This window comes from Rhea pennata, chromosome 1 (genome assembly GCF_028389875.1).
Source record: "Rhea pennata isolate bPtePen1 chromosome 1, bPtePen1.pri, whole genome shotgun sequence".
Classification (NCBI taxonomy): domain Eukaryota; kingdom Metazoa; phylum Chordata; class Aves; order Rheiformes; family Rheidae; genus Rhea; species Rhea pennata.
This window is the reverse complement of record NC_084663.1, coordinates 52,747,214-52,761,112: the sequence shown is the minus strand read 5'-3', so window position 1 is coordinate 52,761,112 and position 13,899 is coordinate 52,747,214. Positions and strand designations below refer to the sequence as shown.

General features: G+C 43.5%; 1 protein-coding gene across 5 annotated transcripts in view; it reads right to left on the bottom strand.

Moving 5' to 3' along the window:
- CNOT4 (CCR4-NOT transcription complex subunit 4) overlaps positions 1 to 1,468 on the bottom strand; it is an 81,645-nt gene extending 80,177 nt beyond the window's left edge. For 4 of the 5 annotated variants that reach the window (XM_062586080.1, XM_062586109.1, XM_062586102.1 and 1 more), the window contains exon 1: positions 1,341 to 1,468. The gene's annotated coding sequence lies outside the window, so the exon portion shown is untranslated. Of the gene's footprint in view, positions 1 to 1,049; positions 1,132 to 1,340 lie in introns of those variants that run through there. The other variant, XM_062586089.1, reaches the window with a different exon arrangement.
- Positions 1,469 to 13,899: the final 12,431 nt, after the last annotated feature.

Below are 13,899 nucleotides of genomic sequence, written 5' to 3'. Positions count from 1 at the left end.
TTTGCCAACATTAACTTCTGGGTAAGAGCAAGCTAACATCTATAGGCCTAGAGTTTCCACAGCTTTAACTAGCTAATGGTTTCTGCTTACATTAACATACACTCTAAAGAGAATTACTTCTCCTGTGAACTATGTATTCAACATTACCATACTGACACAAATATACAAGCCATGGACAATTAAATGCTTTCAGGTGCAATAACAAAGCATTCTAGGATAATTATCTAGGGTATTTTCCCTCCCCTTTTACTGTACACATGAAAACAGCAGCAGCTCACTTTGAGATTGGCAGGTAGAGCCCTACGACAGCCACTGGAAGCAGGATGAGAGCTCCTACACAGCCCTGTCATCTGCTTCTGCTAACCCACAAAATGGAACGAGTTGCTAATATTTTGCGAGTAGGAGACAGAAAGTTACATATCGATTATTTTACAAGCAGACAAATCTCAAGAGGTTACATGGACTGTCCAAAATAACAGGGAAAACAAGAGGCTGCCATTTACCATCTGTTTGTCGCTCTCTTTCAGAGAGAAAAAAAAAAGTGCAAATCATAAGAACAAATGGAGCCTTAGCTTTGGGGAGGAGGAGGAAGGGGAGAGAGGAAATTTCCACGCAAATCCGAAGTGAATCACGCCGCGATCGCGCAGGCCGGCGGCGCCGGCCTCCGCCGACGGGCAGGCGGCTCGGGGGGCACCGGCGTTCCCCCCCCCCCCCCAACAACCACCACCACCCCGGCTGGCGGCTCCCTCCGCCCGGGAGCAGAGCCACGGGGAGCCGGCGCGGGGCGGGGGGAGCCCCCTTCCCCGCCGCCCCCCGGGAGCGGTCGCCTCCGCCGCGGCCTCGGCGCACGGCCCGGTCGCTGCCCGCACGGCGGGGCTGGCACAGGGGGGTGGGGGGGGGGGAGGCTGAGGCCTGCACCGTCCCAACGAGGCCTCGGCGCTCTCGTAAGCGGAGCGGCCCGGCTCCCCCCCCACCTCCTTCCCTCCCTCCCTCCCTCCTTCCCTCCCTCCTTCCTTCCTTCCCCGGCCCGGCCTTCAGCTCGCACTCACCCGCCTTCCTCGTCCCTGCCCAGCGCGCAGTGTGTGTGCGCGGCTTTGCCTCGCGCTGCGCTGCCCGGCGCGGCGACCGGGCCGGGCCGAGCCAAGCCGCGCTGGGCCGGGCCGGCGGGTGGGTGAGTGTGTGTGTGTGCGCGGGGAAGGAGAAGAGGTGAGAAGGGTGGGGAGGGAAGGAGAGGGACGGCGAGGGAAGAGAGCAGACGGGGCGGCGGGCGAGGGCAAAGAAAAAAAAATAAAAAGAAAGAAAAAAATAGGAAAGCCGCCGCGGCGCTCCTCGGGCGGGACCTGTGGCAGCGGCGGGCCGGGCGCGACGGCGACGGCGGCTCCTCCAACGACCTTTAGGCGAGAGACGGGTAATCTCCGAGCTCGGGGCGCTCCGCTGCCAGCCCGGCCACCATCTTACATTAGGGAGACTTGCCCTGGACGCCGCCTCCCCTGCGCCTGCGCCGCCGGCAGTGGGCGGAGAGCTCCGGGCGGGGGGGGGGGGGGAGGGGGGCGCGAGCGGCCGCGACGGCAACAGCCGCGACGGCGCCGGGCATGACGGGACTTGTAGGCGGGCGGCGCGGCGCGGCTGCGCGGCCCTGTCAGCGCGGGGGCGGCGGGGCCGCCAGCGGCGACGGCGAGGAGGAGGACGAGGAGGGCGGTCTCCGCACGGCCGGTCCGCCTCCCCCTTGCCGGCGTAACCCGCGGGATCTCCCCCGGCCTCCCCCAGCCCGCCGCCGCTGCTGCTCCCCCGGCAGACCCTGGCCGTAAACCCGCCGGCCGCCGCAGCCACCTGTTGCCGGCCGTTAAACCCGTGCGGGTTTAAAACACCAGCTTTATCTTTCTGTCCTCCCCTCCTTTTTTATTTTATTTTTTGTTTGTTTGTTTTGCTTTTTCTCCTCCCCACACCTCCCGGTCCAAGACACTGTATTTATTGTCTTGAGCCACCGCGTGTCGCCAGCTGTAAAAGCGCAGGTCGGCGATGCCTCTGAGGCGCGGCCGTTAGCGGCGGGCGCTTTCGCCCTTCGTGCGCCTCCCGTTAAACTCAGTAAGCGCCCGCGAGTCCCGACTCTACAGCCCGTTTACAGCGTCCCGGCGGGATGCTGCTCCCGGCGGCTTCCTCCCGCGCCCGGCCCGGCCCAGCCCGGCCCGCCGCCCCCACCGCGCCACAACTCACGGCGGAGCGGGGACGCGCGGCGCCTCCTCCGGCCCCCTGCCCTGCCCTGCGTGGGAGATGCCCAGCTGCCTTCCTCCTCCTCCTCCCTCTGCTTCTTCTTTCTTTTTCTTTCTTCCTTTCTTTCTTTCTTCTTTCCTTTTTCTTTTTTTCTCATTTTCTCATTTTTCTCATTTTTCTCCTTTTTCCTTATTTTTCTCTCTTTTCCTCATTTTTTCTCTTATTCTCATTTTTGTCTCTTTTTTTTCTCTTTTTCTGTTTTTCTTTCTTTCTTTCTCCTCCATCCTCACAGGTTCCAACCCAGCATGACAGGGAAATTGCGTGCCTGATGAGGGCATTGGTCTCTGCAGCAGCGAAACGTGGCTGCCTCCTGTGCGCTGCATGCCTGCCTGCCTGCATGCCTGCCTGCCCGCTGCAGCTGGAAAGCCGTCCCTCTCCCACCCGGACCCACTCACCCTATGGCAACAGGCACTTGTGCACTTGCACGCTGGTACCCTTTGGCTGAAGAGATTTTTTTTTGTTTTTTTAACTTTTTAAGGGCTTTGCAGATCCATTTCCCATTTGGAACAGAGAGGCACAGAAATTAGTGTTTTCTTGGTGTCTTAGTGTTCTCTCTTCAGTTAGAAAATCTAGGTAAATTCTGCTTTCATGGGCAGGAGTTGTAATTAATTTTGCAGAAGCCACTTTCTCCCTTAAAATTCTCAAGGAGAGAACCTATCTGCTGGCAAAACACTTGTCTTGCTTCTTTTTTGTTTTTCTTGTCTTCAGAAAACTCACAAACCACACTGCTTAGGTCTCTTCTTTCTACCATAGACACCAAGAAAGCAAGTTCCAGGGACCTGTTAAGACTAAACCTGTAAATCTACCTCCTTTTTCCTGTAATCACAGTATCACGCAAAGGGACCTCAGAACCTCAGCTACAAAGCAAAAACAGGCTTTTACTCCCAGCCTTTATGACTCTCCAGTGGCAGTTTCTGCGCAGCATCCTTTAGCTCTTGTAATAGGCAATTTCATCCTGGGTATTTAATCATCAGTTATCTCTAAGGCACAAGTTATTAGTACTTTTGCCATGACAATATACACCTCATGTTTTACTTATTTCAATAATTGCTGGGTAAGACAGGTGTTCATCACAGAACGGTCTGCACAGAATACATAGGTATGACTATTTTGTTTAGCAGTATGATGTTTTTCTTCTTTATTTTTCTGTCTTACATTCAAGTATTATACTCGTACAGCTTCACACCAAACACCTGTTCCACTGATAGTGAAGTGCCTTGTGTTGACGTAGCTTATTCTTTCCCACAGAAGTTAACATTACTTTGTACATATAAACAGTTTCGTATTGACATAAATATATCCATAACAGGAAAGCTCTGTGAATTAACTATATAACTTCCAGCTGGGGACAAGACCCTGAATAAAAATAAATACAATATTATTTTCATTAGTAGTCTCAACATGTGAACACAAATGCAGTACTCTTTTGAAAATGAAACATACAATGTTATTTACACACCTATTCAGTATATAACTGTAACTATATGTCATATATAACACATCATATTCAAGTGTGAATATATATGAAATAAATATATTGCTCAAAAACTTTGTTTTGCACATTTTCATATCAAGCTACCTATAAAGGATTATGTTCCAGAAGTATCCATTATGTAAGTAGTTTATATAAGTAATGCATTTGTTGACACACCTAATACCTGGCAATGTTTCTTGTTGAATAAAAGAAAATCTTTTGACTCTGAAAGAAAGAAAAAAAATAGTACATTTTAAAAGCTGAAATTCATGGGTCAGAGTTAAGGCTGTTTATTAAGTGACTTTTTTTTTTTTTTTAGTCTAAGATTGAGAATTCTTTCCTTTACTAAAAGTCTGTCTATATTGCTTTGCTGAGTGGCTCATGAACACAAATTTCAGCACTATCCAATAATAATGTGAAAAAAAATCACATGGCTAAAGGTAATATTGCATTGCGTTACTGAAAATTACACATAGCCTTATGTTTCCACCTCTGCTTTTCTTTGGTACGAATAATTCACTAGACTATCATGTGGCCATTGTTGGATTTAAGATGTCTTTAAATTATCTGTTTTCTTGCTTTGAAGTAGTTGTAATTGTTTTAATAGATTATTATTACATAGCCACATTTTGTCACCTTAATATTTGTTTCTCATTTATTTTGAATAGGTTTGATAACTGAGCAGGATTCTGTCTAAATATTTTTTCCATATCTACAAAAAAAAAGTTTTCAGAGCACATTTTCTTGGAAATAACCTATGCATACTAGCTAGAGTGAAAATGTGTACCTATATGATTTGTTTATTTTAGCTCAGCTCCAATTTCCCTGTGATTTGTTACATGCACACTGTCCTGTATTAACTCTCACCATGTGCTGGGAAGGTATCTGATGAGATGTCCTACTGCTGGTGTCTTATAAAAAAAAATGTAAGAACTTATCAGGATTCTGTAAACTGGGGTGAAACCAAGCTAGTTGCATGATTCGTCTTGTTAGTCAACACCGTTTCAAATGTCTGTCAAGCTATATGGAGGAAACATGGCAGAGCTGCACAGTCCTGGCCACCCTTAATACAAACAGGTTGGTAATGCAGTGAAACATCTTGAGAAGGACTGGAAAGAGATGTGGTGGTGGCGCACCAATACTGGCAGAAAAGGAGGAAATTGAGTAATTTTTTCGTGTGCTTGAGATGAAGAGTAATTCTGCTAGGACTACAGGAGGGTAATGGCTGCAAATGGCCCATCTCTGTCTAGATTGTCTGCAATGAAAAAATCAATACAGCAGCACATCTCTGTGCTGGGATGACCATTGTTGCCTTGGTGCTGGCCAGCATTCCAGCTGGCTAGCTGCTAACTGGATTGGTGCTGGTATATCAGCGTGTACTGGAAATAAATAATGCGTGTGTGTGTTTCAGCGTGCTCGTACTGAGAAAATACTTCAAGATTTGCAAAGTTCATGTTCCTGAGTTACACTGGAACCACTGGTAAGACTTGGGTGCCTATATTTCCTGCCAAAAGTCAGTTTACTTAAACAGGAAAAGCATGCTCTGAAAAGCCTAATTGGTTACTATAGAAAGTTTACCGATACTAATGCAGGAAGTTATAGAATAGTTGATGAAAGGATTTTTAGAAATGCAGCCTTATTTACTGCAACAAAATATTAATCGCTCCCTGGACTGCTACAAAAGTTAATAATGTTGTCCTTCATTTTGTCACTCTGGGAGACCTAGACATCTTTCTGCTTCTCGGGCTAATGATGCCTTTTACTGGGCCAGTGTACTGGAGAAGGAACAATATGACTGTTCTGAGTACCTGCAGAATAATAATGAAGGGTTTTGTTGCAAAACTGAAGGGCAGCTAGAGGAGCCTTACAAACAGGCTGATCAATATTTGCTACAAGTGACAGATGTTGACCATGTCTGATTCACAATCTCTGAGAGGAGAAGGAGGAGGTATCCAAAATGCTCCGTGAAACAGGATCAGGGATTTGTCCTACTCTTTTTTACTGATGAGAATGCAGTGGTGAAACATAGATGTTTTATAGTCAAACATACGAGAAAGAGGTGTCTTTGTTAACATTTTTATTAAGGATTGATGTTATTAGGGGAAAATGCGAACTTCAGTGGAATGCCTCAGTAATTTTTTTCAGGATAATCTTTACTGATTCTGGCACAACACACCTTATGTGCTAAGTGTATCTGTCTTTGCAAGTGAAAGCAGAAATCATCCTGTTTTCTAGAAAGATGCGGTAACCTATGGGAACCAACAGGAAGCTGTCACTGCTCTTGTTAACCCTAGGGTGCTCTTGAAGTATTGGTATGAACATAGCATCCTAATATTCTCCAGAGGCCTGTTTCCTTCTGCACAAATTCCAGCAATTTTTCCTGTATGTTATTTTCATTATCCCAAACTCCTCCCTGAGTCTAGCTATTTGCATGAAGGTGACACAAGTTGTCATATGTATTCTTCCAGCTCTTTTTTGCTCCTTGCTGAAATAGATTCAGAGAATCCATGGATCCTCTCTTTTTTTTCCCCCAAACATTTTTTCATGCAGTCAGCAGCTTGAAAAGCTTGTGTTCCTCATCATTATGGTACCTCAGTTGCCAGAGACAAATTGCAAATATTTGTCTTTCCTCCTTTGATCTTATGACTAGTGATAATAAGTTTAATTTTTTCTCTGTTTGGAATGTCGTTCCCATCTGCTTTTCCAGTCGAACCTTCCTTGAGAAATGGATATTCCTAGAGAATCAATGGTGTCTGTAAAAAACTTAGATGCCTCCCACTTTATATATCCTTTCTATAGAAATCCTGTGCAGGTGCTGGAAGAGAAAGGAGAGAAGATGATTAGTGAAAGGTGAATAGTAACAGGATTCAAGTCTGTAGTTCTATGTGCACCTCTGTAGGGATGTTACCTTGAAGTGTGTTTCCAATAGAAGAAAAGGTCTTACTGAAAAAGGCAATGGACAAATCAGGAAGACATGCAGCATTCTATAGAAGGGTATTGAAATATATTCAATTGCAGAAATGAAACACCATATATGTGAGCATCACCAGGAAGGTTACATTGCCTTGCTCTGGGCAGAGTCTTTGCCTTAAAGTCTCTTATAGCACATACAGGTTAGCATCATGTGCACCAAAAGGGAACAGATTTAAAGGCAATTGGCCTGAATCCAAGATTTTTATATTGCTGAAAATTTGATTGTAAGTGTCTTACAATCTCAGCAGTTAGAAATGTTTTATTTTGGTAATTCATCTCATAGAATGTGAAAGGAGCTAATAGCTCAGAGTGCTGAACAAACTATGAGCCAAAGTAAATTTACTATTGCTTTTTCTCTCTCTGCATCTGCTGTTGTAATAAATACGTCTGCCTTGCAATCTATATGCTGTTTAACTCACGCAGTGCTGCCACATTGTCCAAGTGGCAAGAAGAGTGGTAGTGAACCCAGGAGCATGGTCAGGCAGTGCAAGGAGGGGACATAAATGTTTGTGGAGCACCACAAATACCGCACTGAGGAAGGAGATTCCAAACAGATGGAAGGAAGCTCGTGGTTCCTGTAGCTCACTTCCACCTCCAGTGATGGCCTCCAGGTACAACCTGGTTTAGAGAGGCAGAACACAGAACTTAATAGGAATACTTGCCTCTGTAGTGTTTTCAAGCTGACCTTCCACTTGGATTTCAAAAAGCATTTTTTGTAACCTCAGCCTTTGGATTTCAATATAGTATTTTGAAAAAAAGTATTAGCTGTACAAGTCAAATTGCCTATCTGAGATGGTGTCCCTTGGCTCATGGGTACATTACAATACTCTTTCTCAGACTGGATTTCAATGGTGACTTCCCATTATCCTATTCTGGGCAGTCAGAAGGAACAATATTGGAAGTCCTGTTCACATCCCTCTTGTTCCTACAGACAATCCAGTTTTATTTTGCTTTATGGTGGTACCAGTCATTTCCCAGAAATGTCTTTCTCTTGCATGCAGTTTGGCAAACACTTGCAAATCCAAGGCACTGCCACTGAGCTGGGATTGGACCTGCTGCACACAACCATGAACAGTATCAGGGGAGAAGAAGAGGCACTGTTCTGGAGAGGGTGTAAATTTAGGGGAGGGGGGCTCAAATTGCAAAGGAAGCCATCAGCATTCAGCTAGGGTGACAATATATCTAATTAAGATGATCCTGTAACAGAAGAGGGCACTCAGGGGCCAGACAGCAAATAAACCACATCGCATTAAACAATGAGGGAAAACCATTCAGCAAGTGGACAGAAGCCTCTCATGAGTCTGATGCAGTTTATAGCAGAGGGCAGTAAGCTGGTGAGCCTGGCTTTCATTCATGCAAAAGGAGAGCCCAGTCACTTTAAAACAATCTTTAGGAATGCACTTCAGACAACTCATCCAAAGTATTTGAAGTAACATCCCTGTGTAAACAGGACTTCATTACATTACTTGTTATTGTTTTCAGTGAGTTCTCACCAGTTCTTTAAAGTACAACATACATTACGATAGCAAATGATTGCTCATTATTGTTATATTCTTTAATTGCCTTCTATATTAGTGTGTTCAAAGGAATGTAGTTTTCCTCTTCTGCCCTTTTCTGCTTGCATTCAGCAGCATTCAGCATTTTCTACAGAGCTCAGAATTGCTGCCATTCTTATAAAAATGCCTCAGCCATATGGGATTTGCTGAGACTAAATAAAAAGTGCCTGACTTAGGAAAATGCAATACTTTTTATTTATCCTGTGTATTGATTCCACAGCCACTGTATAAACAGCGAGTGTTAGTTAAAAAAGAATTTCCATGTTATTTAATCCATGTTTACTAATCTGTATTTCCAAAGTTAGAACTCGGGTTCTGCATAGGCCAGGTGTGACAGGAACTCACCTGTCAAGAAAGTTTGACATTGCATTAAAGGGCAGAGGTGAGCTTTGATGCTAGTAAATACATTGCATCAGCCAAGCTCCTGCTGCAGTATTCCAGGCAGATCTGCTTTCTTTTGCCAAAGGAATGTGAGCTACCACAGCTAATTTTATGTCATATAAATAATGTCGATAGAGAGACAGCCTGAGATTAGATATGTTGGATAGCCAAAATAATAGATTAAATTGGAAAGTTGAAGCATTTGTTAGTCAGAAATATGAGTATGTTCCTTAAGGAGCTGGAGGCACCTGACTGTAATGATGACAAATGGGAGAGCCTAGAATAATCAGATCAGTCGTGCGTATAGGCAGAACCTTCCCTGAGACTCTCTGGGACATACATGTGCTTGTTGCACAGAGGAATTGGGGCTTTATATTCTGATGCAGAACATTTCCTCTTCTTAACAGCCTGTGCTTGATATGCTGACAGAGCGAAAGTGTGCTGTGCCTTGTGCTGCTCTGCTCTCTGTGCCCCTCTGCTCGATGTTCCTGCCAGCCGCTGAGGCAGGGCTTGCCTTCAGGAGCAACAGGGACCAGCTTGGTATTCTGACCATATTGTACTTGTTAACTGAGGCCTTTAAAGGATGGTAGATATTTTTACATTTTGGATGCATATTTTTGAATCTTTCCCATGCATCTTAATGTTTTATTATATTTTGCTCTATAACATTTTAAGATAATTGTTACATTGCTACGTAAATAGTAGAACTTCCTACCATAAAGCCCAATGTAGAATTAAAGCCCTGAATAGATCTATTTTCTTTTACTCCTAATTATCTAACTCTTGTTTTTTAAGGAATGACAAAAGGCCTCTGATTCTTAAATAGGTTATTTTAAACTGTAACCTGTCTGCCTATGACAGGAAGATGTATTTTATTAAATCATGTAAATTATGTGATGTTTTTTACTTTAATTATTTACTTTCATTTTATTTTCTTCTTCTTACTCTCCTTGTATTGGTATTGTAGCTTGAAAATCAGAATGAAATCTTGCATGAAAAACTTCTACATGTGCCATCAGTACTTCCACTGACAAGGCATTGTGCCACTCTTGCTTATCATTTGTTTTAAACAAACTTACTTTTTTGCTGGGCATCAAAATGTGCTGCACAGTTGTTGGGTTGGCATGGGAAAAGGGAAAGATTTGCTGAGCTTTACGGCTTTTCCTAGTAGTATTTCTCCTAACTAGTAAATAAAATAGTGTAATATCTACAAGCCACAACTTTCAACACTTTTAGGTGTTTTTGCACAAGATCATATGAAAGTAGCCTGATTTCCTAAACAGATGAGTGTTTGCAACTTCTGAGATCATCGAAAATTCAGCTTCTTTGAAAGCTAATTCCATTCTGCAAGTTTAGTTATGACTAAACAGAATAGTAGATAATTAAAAATCTGCTGATAGAAGAAAGTATGGAACATACTGTAGAGTAAGATACACATTAGGTGGGAAACCAGCTTCTTCTCACTTTTCTAAGAGACTTCACTAAAATTAGGGACATGGTGGAAGTCACCTACTGCTTGCTTCCTTCTTCACTCCTCCTCTTTGCAGACTGGAATCTGGACACTGGTCTTTCTTCCTTCTTCTGAGGAATATGTGTAGTTACATATTTATATACCTTTCCTCATTCTTCTAAGTAGTATGTACCTTGACTCATCATAGGCCTTCTTTAAAGGCACAGAAGTCAGAGGGATAACTCCTGGACCTTTTCTTCACTAGACTGAAGTCATATATTCTCACCTCATGATGGCCGAACAGTAAGTAGCCTCAGCTGAGATCTTACTAAAGACAAGGGAGATATCATCTCCTCTTCAATATTCAGTTAAAAGCCAAGCTCTTTATTCAAGTTTATCTCAATTTAGTAACGTGAATGAAAATACCAATGTAGACTTTACTTAAAAATAGTTAAATAGGTACAGTATCTATTTATCAAGGTACAACTTTTTTCATGAAAAGTAAAAGCAAAAACAAAGAACACCATTTGCAAAATATGAAGTAAAACTGCTGAAGGAATAAGAATGTTTCTGCTGTACTCTTGCACAAAATAAAAAGTGGTAGCTTAATTGAGTTTTTTAGGCACTGCTTTCTAATTATTGATGTGACTTAACAATCAAAATTGTGAAAGGCTCATGGCTAATATTCTATGACTCACATACCTCCTTAAGAAAATCAAACTATGACATGGCATCCACTTTTAATTGGTACCTTCCATCTCAGATGACTGAGGAATTAGAAGATAAACAGAGCCACCTTAGGTTTTCGTGGCTTGTCTAAATCTTGTGTAGACCTATACAGATCTGATTTAGTAGCACTTTACATCTTGCTCCTATTTGGAAAAAAACAGTTCTGTATATCATGAAGCAACAGGTTCATGTGAGAAACCTCCAAGAAATTCATCCCACAACTCCACAACTTCAAGCCCAGAAGAAGGTTGAAGGCTGAAGGCTTTAAGCTTTTAGCTTTTTTTTTTTTTTTTTTTTTTTTTTTAGGAAATACTCTGGTGCTCAAGCTCTTTCACTGGTAAAATTTGCCCATTTTCCCCATTTTTTATGTTTTTAAGGATAGCCTGCCACTTCTAACCACCATAAGGATGTTAGGCAAAGATATTGATCTCACCTTCAGTGCCTAAAGGTAGCAGTGAGTGTCCACAGTGGGACCAAAGAAAGTGATTTTAGCAAGCAATTTTAACTAAAAAAATTCAAGCATTAAGGTTTAATATTTAAGAACGTTAAGAGAGCACTGCCTTTGCCCTATTGATTGACAGAAACAATACCATTGGAACTAATGTATAAAAATAGAAACTCTGTCCTTGTCAAAAGATAAATTAAACAGTGGTTTTAAATAAATGCTCTGAAGTGAGCCCTAGCAACTCAGTCTGCAGGGGGCTAATAAGTGTGGTGGAGTAGATCGACAGCACAACTGCCTGAAGAAATGTGTCTTCTTCAGTGCTGGGAAGAGGCTGATCTTGATCAATTTGCTCATGTCACCATATGTGACATAAGGTTACCAAAAAGGCGATCACTCCTGTCGTACCGCAGCAGCCTTCATGTCAGCCAGCTCTAGCAAAGGCAGTTAAATTTCCCATTGAGGCACTTCTAACTACAACACAGCTGACTTCAGCAATGATTTGGATGAGAAAAGGATGTGGGCAGAAAAGCATCATGTGAGTAGGAACATACTGCGCTGGGCGACACTAGCTGAGTGGGGTGGCAGGGCTTCCTGCCCCTTAATCATCTCTACATCTGTGCCAGCACAGTTTTTAAAGGGGAGATAAGTGTTTATGAACAGGAAGTCACAGAATCACAAAATGGTTGAGGTTGGAAGGGACCTCTGGAGATCATCCACTCCAACCCCCCTGCTCAAGCAGGGTCACTTACTGCATGTTGTGCAGGATTGTGTCCAGGCGGCTTTTGACTGTCTCCAAGGATAGAGACCCTAAAACTTCTCTGGGCAACCTGGGCCAGTGCTCAGTCACTCTCACGATAAAGTCTTTCCTCATGCTCAGACAGAATTGCTTGAGTTTCCGTTTGTGCCCTTTGCCTCTTATCACTGGGCACTTCTGAAAAGTCTGGACCCATCATCTTGACATCCTCCCTTCAGATATTTATATACATTGATAAGATCTCCCCTCAGTCATTTCTTTTCCAGGCTGAAGAGTTCCAGCTCTTTCAGCCTTTCCTCATATGAGAGATGATCCAGTCCATTGATCACCTTAGTGGTCTTTCACTAGATTCTCTCCAGTAGTTCCACGTCTCTCTTGTACTGAGGAGCCCAGATTGGCACACCGTATTCCAGATGTGGCCTCATCAGGGCTGAGTAGAGGGAGAAGATTGTCTCCATCTTGCTGGCAATGTTCTTCCTAATGCAGCCCAGGACACCATTGGCCTTCCTGGCCACAAAGGCACATTGCTGCCTCATGGTCAACTTACTGTCCACTAGCATTCCCAGCTCCTTCTCTGCAGAGCTGCTCTCCAGCAGGTCAGCCCCCAGGCTGTACTGGTGCATGGGGTTATTCCTCCCTAGGTGCAGGACTCTGCACTTGCCCTTGTTGAACCTCAGGAGGTTCCTCTCTGCCCAACTCTCCAGCCTGTTGAGGTCCCTCTGAATAGCAGCACGGCCCTCTAGTATTTCAGCCACTCCTCCCAGTTTCATATCATCAGCAAACTTGCTGAGGGTGCACACCATTCACCCAGGTCATTGATGAATAACTTAAACAGTATTGACCCCTGGGGGATGAATGAAAAAATCTGTTAGATCTGTTAGATTTAGGGTCTGCTATATCCTACTTTTTCTTGCATTATACGTGAAAGCCATTGTGAGGCGAGACTTGGAGCTGGATCCTCATTTTATGGAGCCATGAATGGAGAGAAAAGACAGAGAACTTCCAGAAAATAAATCAGTTTATTAAGAGCTCTAGGGCTATATGACTCACTGATTTATCTGAGTAGGCAAAAAACCCACAGAGAATTAAAAGACTGGCTCTTCTCAATCCAAATAAATTTGTTCTATTTTTGTTCAACCCCCCCCCCCCCACCTTGGAATATAGATTGTCTCAATCTGGGACACTCGCAAGGAAAAAATGTCAGGTTCACAGAGCTGATCAGGTTCACAGAGCTGGTGGAAACGGTGTCCCCTTTCACATACAGTTCAGTCTTTCAAGAACTCACCATAGTAGAAACTTAGGTTACAGTTATTCATGATTTAGGCAGAATGTGAATTAGTATTTGAGTCTCGTATTTTTTTAAGCAGGAGCTCTAGGACTTTGGATTGTGCTTTCGTGAATTCTTTCTGTTGATGGGAATGCTTTTGTCCACAGGATTTAATCACTGAGACAACAAGCAGAGAAAAGATTACTTACCTGGTGGTCAGATTACTCATTTGAATGGTGGGACTATCTCCAACCCCCTTAGCCAGTTCCAGTTTCATATCCAGTGAAAGTTTAATTATTTTTGCAAAATGAAGTGGCATTAACAAGAGAGACTGAGAGTGTTCAATGTCAAAGTCACCTCTAACCTTTATGGGGGAAAAGAACATACATTAAGCTCAGGGGGGAATATAGCAGGACTCCCAAAACCCAAACAAGTGCTCTGAACTCCTTGATGAAAGGGCATTAACCCCTCCTGTAATGCTGTTTGAATCTCACTTCAGAACGGATGCTCTTGGGTTGAATTTCTGAGCAATTCCGGGAAAATGCATTTTGAAACACATTTATCATTTGTCAATATAAAACAATGTCAAACCAAGCTAT